This window comes from Herpailurus yagouaroundi, unplaced genomic scaffold, assembly GCF_014898765.1.
Source record: "Herpailurus yagouaroundi ecotype Mexico unplaced genomic scaffold, PumYag 67702, whole genome shotgun sequence".
Lineage (NCBI taxonomy): Eukaryota > Metazoa > Chordata > Mammalia > Carnivora > Felidae > Herpailurus > Herpailurus yagouaroundi.
The window spans coordinates 4764229-4774696 of NW_024420501.1; the positions used below are offsets into that span (position 1 = coordinate 4764229).

Sequence of the window (10468 nt, forward strand, 5' to 3'; positions counted from 1 at the left end):
ATGGTTTGGGGTCTTACATTCAATTCTTTATTCCATTTTGTATTAATGTTTATAAATGCTGTAAGATAGTGGTCCAGTCTTATTCTTTTGCATGTAGCTGTCCAGTTTTTCCAACATCATTTATTGAAGTGACTTTTTCCATTGTATATTCTTGCCTCCTTGTTATAAATTAGTTGACCATACATGCATAGGTTTATTTTTAAGCTCTTTATTCTGTTCCATTGATCAATATGTATGTTTTGGTCAATATTGTATGGTTTCAATTACTATAGCTTTGTAGTGTATTTGAAATCAGGGAGCATACCTCTGACTTTGTTCTTTCTCAAGATTGTCTTGGCTATTTGGGGTCTTCTGTGTTCCATACAGATTTTAGAGTTATTTGCCCTAGTTCTATAAAAACAATACCACTGGAATTTTGATTGGGATTGCATGGAGTCTGTAGATTGCTTTTATTTTTCCTTTGATTTTTTTCTATGACCCAGTCAGTAGTTGTTCAGTAACATGTTGTTTAATATCTACATATTTGTACTTTTTCAGTTTCCTTCTTGTAATTTATTTCTAGCTTTTTACCATTGTGGTAGGAAAAGATTTCAGTGTTTTTGACATGATTTCAATCTTCTTGAATTCATTGAGATTGTTTTGTTGCCTAGCATGCGATCTATCCTGTAGAATGTTCCATGTGCACTTGAGAAGAATGGGTATCCTATTGCTTTTGGATAGACTGTTTTGTATATATATCTATTAAATCTTTCTGGTCTAATGTGTTGTTTAAGGCTGATGTTTTCTTGATTTTCTGTCTGGATGATCTATCCACTGATGTAAGTGGGATGTAAAATCGACTACCATTATTGTATTGCTATCCATTTCTCCTTTAAGTCTGTTAATATTTACTTTATATATTTTGGTTGAGTACATATAGATTTACAAATGTTACGTCTTCTGGTTGGATTGACCCCTTTATTGTTATGTTAGTGCCCCTTTGTCTTCTTTAGACAATTTTTGTTTTAAAGTCTCTTCTGCCTGGTATAAGTATAGCTACGCCGTCTTTCTTTTCATTCCCATTCCCATTGAACATATTTTCCCATCCCTTCACTGTCAGTCAGCATGTGTCCTTACTTCTGAAATGAGATTTTTTGTAGGTAGTATATAGATGTGTCTTATTTTTCTTTTAATCCATTCGGTCACTCTTTGTCTTTTGACTGGAGAATTCAGCTCCAGGCTAAGTAAATAGGCCTTTTTCATAGGAGACTGCGATTATTTTTCAGTCTGCTGTCTGTGCAGTGCCCTGGGTGTGGCGGCCTGCCAAGAGCTATCTCTCCAATTGTTACAGTCTCATATAGCTCTGGATCACCAGTTCTCTTGGCCACAGGGCCAAACAATCAAGGTGTTTCCTCTGTGTGGATCGTGTGCACATGCTAGCTTGAGCATGGCAGCTGTAGAGTGTTTGGGGTAGGGAATGCTCACCAGCTTCAGAAAGGTACTGGGAAAATGTCTTGATTCTACTTGCCCACAGGCTTCAGCAGTGCACTGGGAGAGTGCCTTGTCTATGCACATGCACTAGGAGAGTGCCTTGTCTATGCACATGTGCCAGCTTTAGGCTGGGAGCAGGAGAATGCCATGACCACTCATGCTTGCTAGTCCCAGCTAGGGAGTGGGGGAGTGTCACAACAACCTACCCTCAGACTTTAGCTAGGGACTGGGAGAATTCCATGACTGTTTGTGCTACCCTGCCCCAGTGAAGGAGTAGGGAAACATTGCACTCACCCACACTTTCCAGCCTCCACAAGTGCTGTGACTTGTCGCCCCTCCCAGTCCCAACAAAATGATGGGAGGGTACCATGTTCAAGCTTACCTGCCTGTGCTAGCAGGCTGTGTGGAGGGTGTAACAATGGCATCTACCATCACCCTGCCTCCAGGGAGCATCTTAACTGTCCTCTGTCCCTCCAGCAGATGCCCCCAGATCAGCAAATGAATCTCCCTCACATATAGTCTTGGAATTTTTCAAACTGCTGTTTTTTGTTTTTTGTTTTTTTGCTGGGTCTCAGAGTAAGTGAAACTGCATGTGAGCCTTCCAAGAGGAGAATCAATTTCCTATAGCACTTTGGCCCCCTGGTGTCAACCCCATTGGTTTTTTAAGCCAGATATTCTGGAAACTCATGTCTCTGGTGAAGATCCCAGGAACCAGGGTTCCCTATGTGGGACATTAGCCCTTCATTCCTTCAGGAGAAGCACCTGTCTGATGAGATCTTTCCCTATTCTGTGTCACCATACAGGGGCAGGTGGTGTGTGTGTGTGTGTGTGTGTGTGTGTGTGTGTGTGTATGTGTCTGTGTCTCTGCCTCTCCTACCTGTCTCAGTGTGGTCCTTTTAGCCTTCATTGTGGAGAGCAGTTCATCTAGTTTTCATATCTTTTTAGAGGGAAATGATCCATATGTAGCTATAAATTCGGTGTGTCCATGGATGGAGGTAAGTTCATGATTGTCTTATACTGGCATCTTGGACCTCCCTCCCAATTTTTAAATATTATAACCTTCCTAGTGTGTGTGAAATGGTATCTCATCGTGGTTTTGATTTGCATTTCCCTAATTACTAATGATGTGTTTATTAGCTATTTGTATGTCTTTATTGGCAAAATGTCTATTCAAATTCTTTATCTAATTTTTAATTGGGTTATTTGTATTTTTGTTGTAAGAGTTCTTTCTATGTTCTGATACCAGACCTTTATCAAATATATGATTTTCAAATATTTTTCTCTTTTCCTCTGGTGTGCCTTTTCACCTTCTTAATAGTATTTTTTTTTTTGCAGTAGAAAACATTTCTAAAATTTTTATATAGTCCAATTTACTCTTTCTTTGTTGCTTGTGCTTTTGGTGTCATATCTAAGAAACCACTGCTTAACCGACTTCTATATGGTTCTAATCTCCATAACTGACCAAAAGAGCTCAAACACATTCATTCAACAGACATATGTGACCACTTACTATGTGCTAGGCCCTAGTCTAAATACTGGAGATTGTGAGGAACAGGATAGTGGAGACAGATTGCTAGCTGATCTCCAACATTCAAGTTCTCCTCTTCTTTTTGCTGTTAGGTGTGGCTCTGTGAATTGTTGCCAATGAAATGTGAATAGGAGTAATGCATGCTCCTTTCTGAGCCTGGCCCATGTGCCTTCCTCCATGTTCTTTTCTGCCTCTGCAGTTGGAATGGAGATGGCCTCAGGAGTCCCAGCAGAGCTGGCAATAAGTGCTATTTTGTCGCTTACCTCAATGGGGTTGTGACAAGTTTTAAATATGGATATGAATATTTAGCGTAATTCCTACATAGAGTTAATGGTCAATAAATGTTAGTTTCTATAATTATTACAGGCTTTGGATGCTACAGTAATCAGCTGGGCTGGGGAAAATATAAGAAACCCTACATAATTCAGCAGATAGTGCAATTAGGTCTGCTCTCCTATCGACTGTCAGGCTTGCTGACGCTAGCGGTCTTTTCTCTTACACAGTTGTTCTGTTGATGAACCAGGATAATTCTAAGCTACCTTAAACAATATTTAAAGAACCATAATTTGGGAAATACTAATCTAGTGAAAAGCAGCTTAAACTAAAAACAACACGAGAAGCTTGGTTATAATGGTTATGAGAATTCTAAATTGTGCTTAGAACATCTTGCATATACACAGGATGATTTTCTAAGATAGCCCCATCACTTCTCTTCCCTTACGTACCTGTATCTGATAAGAAAGCCCTGGTAGTCTCTTCTATGGGACCAGTAGCAAGTTCAGACCATGTAAGCCCTGACCTCTGTGCGAGAACACTCACTCCAGCTTCATTCCCTTGCCACCACAAAAACCAAGTCAGCCTCCTTTCTCTGCTCTCTCAAACCATTCTTGAACCTGTTTGAGAGGCTGCCCTGCTCTCGCCAAAAGGCCTCATTATGTGACCAACAAGCTTTCTCATACTCTCATACTTTCTTGGTCAATGTGTCATTAGTCTTGACATCCAAATCAAATTTTGGGTGAAGGATTCATTCTGTCCCTGTGGAGTGATCACAGTAATTGGCCCTTGGAGCAAGACATCAAGGTACTTTCCATTGCTACCAAGGGTCTTTTCTTCTCTTGTTTTGACTTCTTAACTGGCTCCACTGCATGCTGGTGATCATGCACTTTGAGCTACTGCCCACTGGCTAGCTTGTACTTTGAAGAGTGATCCTTTGTGCTACATTTGTGAATTCTATGGAGAGTCTGCTAAAGATTTGACCAACATAAGTCAGTTTAGCAAATTGGCATAAGGGACAAGGTTATTGGATTGGAGCCCTCCTTAAAGCAGTCATGGATCATGTGTCTAATCCTGGACCTATCTGTGAGTCTCAGATTAAATCACGTGTCTCAATTGCAAAGTACTACATGACTGACACTAAGCTCAAGAGAATAACTCTTACCTTGTAAATATTGGTTGTATTTCAACCAGGTGTTGGCCCCCTTTCTGTATAGAGCTAAGAGGAGAGGCTGATAGTCTGTTTAATATATAGGCTCATTGGGTGGTCACTCATGTGGAGGAAGAACAGTTACTATGCGGAATGCTGAAGTCACACTTCTAAAAGCAGAGGACTCACTAGGGCCTTACACAATGTTTCTGCTGCTGTTTATACCTCTCTCTCTCTTTCTCTCTCTCTGTCTCTCTCTCTGTCTCTCTCTCTCTCTCACACACACACACACACACACACACACGGGAAAGTTGCCTGGTAGAACCAAGTGTTGGAGAGAAGTGTGATAATTCATGTTTCTAATGATACTTAAATTTGAGCACAGTAGCTCAGAGGGATTTTAGGTAAGACATCCAAAATATTAGGCAATGTGTTACATTATCCACAGAAGCCAGCTGTATACATATGTATACAATGGAGTATTATTCAGCCATGAGAAAGAAGGAAATCCTGCTTTTTGCGACATGGATGGACCTTGAGGCAGTATTATGTTAAGTGAAATAAACCAGACAGAGGACAAATACTTCATGGCATCACTTATTTGTGGAATCTAAAAAGAAAAGAAATAAAATCAAACTCATAGAAACAGAGAATGGAAAAGATTGCCAGGGGCTGAAGAGTGAAGGAAATAGGGAAAGGTTGGGAAAAAAAGGTACAAACTTTCAGCTATAAGATTAATAATATCTGGGGATCTAATGTAAAAAACAAAACCCAAAAACCAAATAAAATACCCCCAAATTGTCAAGGTCCTCAAAAACAAATCATCTAAAAACTGTCACAGCCAAGAGGAGCCTAAAGAGGCATGACATGTTGACTAAATTTGATGCGGTATCCTAGATGGTAGAATAAGGACATTAGGTAAAAACTAAGGAAATCTGAATAAGGTACAGACTTTAGTTGATAATACTTTCGTTGTTGGGGCACGTGGCTGGCTCCGTCGGTTAAGTGTCTGACTGGCTCCGGTCATGATCTCATGGTTGGTGAGTCTGAGCCCTGCATTGGGCTCTCTGCTGTCAGAGAAGAGCCCACCTGGGTTCCTCTGTCCCCCTTTCTCTGCCCCTCTCCTACTCACACCCACACGCCTGCACTCTCTCTCTCTCTCTCTCTCTCTCTCTCAAAAATCAACAAACACAAAAAAAATTTTTTAAAGTAATAGTTTCACTGTTGGTTCACTAAGTGTAACAAATGTATCATACTAATGTAAGACATTAATAATAAGGAAAATTGGGCATGGGGTATGTGGCTTTTCTGTTATTTTCACACTTACTCTGTATATTTAAAACTGTTCTAAAATTAAGTTTATTAAGAAGACACAAAATACCAGGTAGTGAGTTCTGGGAGATGACAGAGTGGAACACTGAATGGGAGTGGCCATGAGGAATGACTTGGAGGAATCACCTTCTCCCTGCCATGTGTTCCATAAGAATTAAACCAGAGGATATGAGAAAGAATAACAGATCAGTTTGAGAGGGCTCTTTAGGGGTTGTTGAGAAAGCTCCCCCTTTCTCTAACCAGAGCATCTAGACTCTGCTTTCTTCCCCTCCTCCCATGGATTTGTCAGCGTTCTGTGGTGCTTTGTGATGGCATGTCACTCCAGCGCTACCATTGGCTGGAGTAATTTCCTGCTGACCAATCAAAGCCAAAGGGTGTGGCTCCTTATTGTCCTCAAAGGCTATATAGAGAGAGGTCAGGAACCCTGGAGTGGGCCACTGTTGCTACAACATGGCAGAGATTACTGAGGCTCTGGAGGAGTCTAGCTCATATCCTGAAGCAGAAACTTCAGACCCAAAAGAACAAACTCTGAGCATCGAAGGGAGGGAGCAGACCCCATGTCAACTCAAGGACATAGAGATGGAGAAGGTCAGATTACCCTACTCTTGTACCTCCTCTTCTTCCCCATCGATTCCCCACCCAAGACCCCTGTCATGCCCTTGTCTGGCACAAACCCTCCCCTCAGTATGCACACATTCTTTTAAAGCCTCCCTTCCCATGTATTTTCCATTCTCTTCCCCCAAACCAATGTCTTTATGTGCTCACTTTGTTTTCCTACCAGATAAGGAAGATACTCAGGAAGGTTAAATTAGTCCGGAAACTGAGTATGGGAAGACGAAATAAAGGGAGAAAGTCAATAATGCTAGTCTGTTACCACAGACATGGTAAAAAGAAGAATGAAAATCAGCCAAAGAAGGATTAAGAAAGCCTGTCTCCCACTTCCCTGTGCGTACCAGGAGTCAGAGATCTTGAAGCATCTATTCTGTCTCCATAAAAATCTCTGGGATCAAAATTTTGTGTTAACGGTTGTCTGTGAGAGGACCAAATAAAGTATGCTGATGTTGCTGATTAAAACACCAACAAGTTGCACAAAGGACATGTGTGTGTATTTCTGTGTGTTCTCTGATGATGAGCGGGGAGGAAAGAAATGCAGCAGCAAGTGATTGATAAGGGAGGAGCCAAATGTATGAGAAGGGAGGGAGGTGGAATCCTGCAAGTTTGGGGCCCAGAAGAGCCAGTCCATAGTTAGCTGGACATTGGGAATAAGAACTAGATGAGGACTGGGGACTGAAGACAAATTTCCTCTATAACACTTTATCCCCCTGGAGAATAAGAAAGGACTTGCTACAACATCAGTGGGTCCAGATGGGGAGAGGGGTGATGTATGGGGGGGGGGGGTGGCAGTGTGTAATAATGAATCTGATCCCATTTGTGATGTTTTACTCTTGACAGCTTTTAAGCCTTATTCCTTCCTCTTTACCTTCTGGTCCACAACTGGGCAAGCTGATAAAAGCAGCCAGGAAGTTAACTGAGCATAAAATAAAAACAAATAGGTATGAGTGGACTTAACCATCAGAACTGTTGCGTTGCCCAAATTGTCCATCACAAAAGCATTCATTGCCCTAAAACATCCTCTAGTGCACGTGGACAGTCTGACCCAATGAGTAATAAAACGAAGTCCCTGACACTTACCAATTTGAAAAATATACGACCCTATGGACCTTCCTCCCTAGTTAAAAATAACACCTTTACCCCATTTTTTTCTTTAAAAAGGTCCAATCTAATTGAAAACAGGGACTTCAAGGATTGAAACCCATTATATAAGACCTATTTAGACAAGGTGTGATTATTCCTACTGCTTTTACATTTAACAGTCAAATTTGACTGTGTTCTTGAACTTGGAGTACATGAATGGAATCTCAGTGTGAATTTTTATGCCTTTAATGCCATGGTCCCACCCATTAGAATTCCATATGCAATATTATTGAAATTATTGATTCCATCAGCCATAAATACTTTGCCATCATAGCAAGGTATTTGGCTAATATATTTTATTCAATGCCTATTTCAGCAGTCTCTCAGCTGTAGTTAACCTTCACCTTTTTAAAATTTTTTTAATGTTTATTTATTTTTGAGAGACAGAGCATGAGCAGGGGAGGGGCAGGGAAAGAGGGAGACACAGAATCCCAAACAGGCTCCAGGCTCTGAGCTGTCAGCCCAGAGCCTGACGCATGGCTTGAATTCACGTGCCGTGTGATCATAACCTGAGCTGAAGTCAGATGCTTAACTGACTGAGCCACCCAGGCATCCCTAACCTTCACCTTTAAGGGGACACAATACACCTTTCCCTGGGTACTCAGTGGGGTACCTCTCCCACTCCTGTCATCTCACATAATCTTTGCAGGCAATATCTTAACCACATCTAGCTTTTCCCAGATGTACAGGTATGACGATGACACAACGATGACATCCTTCGAAGAGATTTGACATCACACTGGTGACATCCTTTGGGGAGATTCATATGGCACACTTGTTCAGGACACAAAATATCCACAAAGGAACTCACGAGCGAGGACGCCCCATTACCTCCACATATAGTACAAGGCTCTACCACCTCAGTTAAATTCTTGACAATTGTTTGGTAAGCCAAGGGCTGTTCCAGTCCTGACAGTGTCGAGAAACAATTGGTAGCCTTCTTAGTACCCTCATTGTTAAAAGGAGTCTAAAATCTTTTAGACAATTTTTTTGGATTGTGGAGGCAACGTTCCTCATAATAAAAATTGTATCGAAGTCCCTTTGTTCTGTTACTTGAAAATAGGCTCACCTTTTTTTAAATATGAAATGTATTGTCAAATTGGTTTCCATCCAACACCCAGTGCTCATCCCCACAGGTGCCCTCCTCCATGCCCATCACCCACCCTCCCCTCCCTCCCACCCCCCATCGACCCTCAGTTTATTCTCAGTTTTTCAGAGTCTCTTATGGTTTGGCCCCCTCCCTCTCTAACCTCTTTTTTTTTTCCTTCCCCTCCCCCATGGTCTTCTGGTAAGTTTCTCAGAATCCACACAAGAGTGAAAACATATGGTATCTGTCTTTCTCTGTATGACTTCTTTCACTTAGCATAACACTCTCCTGTTCCATCCACGTTGCTACAAAAGCCATATTTCATTCTTTCTCATTGCCAAGTAGTATTCCATTGTGTATATAAACCACAATTTCTTTATCCATTCGTCAGTTGATGGACATTTAGGCTCTTTCCATAATTTGGCTATTGTTGAAAGTGCTGCTATAAACATTGGGGTACAAGTGCCTCTAGGCATCAGCACTCCTGTATCCCCTGGGTAAATTCCTAGCAGTGCTATTGCTGGGTCGTAGGGTAGATCTATTTTTAATTTTTGAGGAACCTCCACACTGTTTTCCGGAGTGACTGCACCAGTTTGCATTCCCACCAACAGGGCAAGAGGGTTCCCGTTTCTCTACATCCTCGCCAGCATCTATATAGGCTCCTGATTTGTTCATTTTAGCCACTCTGACTGGCGTGAGGTGGTATCTCAGTGTGGTTTTGATTTGTATTTCCCTGATGAGGAGCGACGTTGAGCATCTTTTCATGTGCCTGTTGGCCATCTGGATGTCTTCTTTAGAGAAGTGTCTATTCATGTTTTCTGCCCAACTCTTCACTGGATTATTTGTTTTTTGGGTGTGGAGTTTGGTGAGTTCTTTATAGATTTTGGATACTAGCCCCTTATCTGATATGTCATTTGCAAATATCTTTTCCCATTCCGTCAGTTGCCTTTTAGTTTTGTTGATTTTTTCCTTTGCAGTGCAGAAGCCTTTGATCTTGGTGAGATCCCAATAGTTCATTTTTGCTTTTAATTCCCTTGCCTTTGGAGATGTGTCAAGTAAGAAATTGCTGTGGCTGAGGTCAGAGAGGTTTTTTCCTACTTTCTCCTCTAGGGTTTTGATGGTTTCCTGTCTCATATTCAGGTCCTTTATCCATTTTGAGTTTATTTTTGTGAATTGTGTAAGAAAATAGGCTCACCTTGAATGAGATGCCCTGCAACAAAAGGCTCTAGAATCTGTCTAAATTCATATAGAACACGTACTCCTATTAGGCCCCCTAGAGATTCTTTTACTACAGAAGCTTTAACAACCTTCTCTCACACTTCTTGGAGTCCCTTTATGGAACATCCATAATGACCATTAGTTGCCCATGCACTTCTGATACAAGAAATTGCCCTCCTTGGCCCAATGCTGTATGCCATTAGTATGGCATATACTTTCCTGGAAAAATAGACATTCTCAGGTCCTGAACCTATGACTCTCCATTTCTAGCTGTCCATGATGCCTTTGATCATGAGATCAGCACTCTGCAAGCTCGACATGGCTAATAACATCCCCTTGCAACAGGATGGAACCAAAACTGGGCTTTCTGCATAACCCACCTATAGGAGAGGGTTAACTTCCCCTGTCCTCAATCTTTTGCCAGATGCCGTAGTGCTAGAAGAGATTATCTCTCTCTTAAAAACTTTGAATACCCGGGAGCCCCTTAAGATCAACAGAGTGAATACCAAAGGGAGTTCATTCACTTAACCAATGATATTATCACTGTCACACTTAATGGAGCTTGCTTGAGAGCTGCTGCTCTTCCTCCCTCAATCAGGATGTTCCTGACAAAGGACAGGACCCAAGGGTTAGTTCAATTGGCCTAACTTTAGGA

General features: G+C 41.5%; 1 long non-coding RNA gene across 1 annotated transcript; it reads left to right on the forward strand.

Moving 5' to 3' along the window:
* The first annotated feature begins 6151 nt into the window (after positions 1 to 6151).
* On the forward strand, positions 6152 to 6851 carry LOC121025830 (uncharacterized). The gene is made up of 2 exons (XR_005788161.1): positions 6152 to 6341; positions 6535 to 6851. It is a non-coding gene; the product is annotated as an uncharacterized LOC121025830 (long non-coding RNA).
* The last annotated feature ends 3617 nt before the right edge of the window (positions 6852 to 10468 follow it).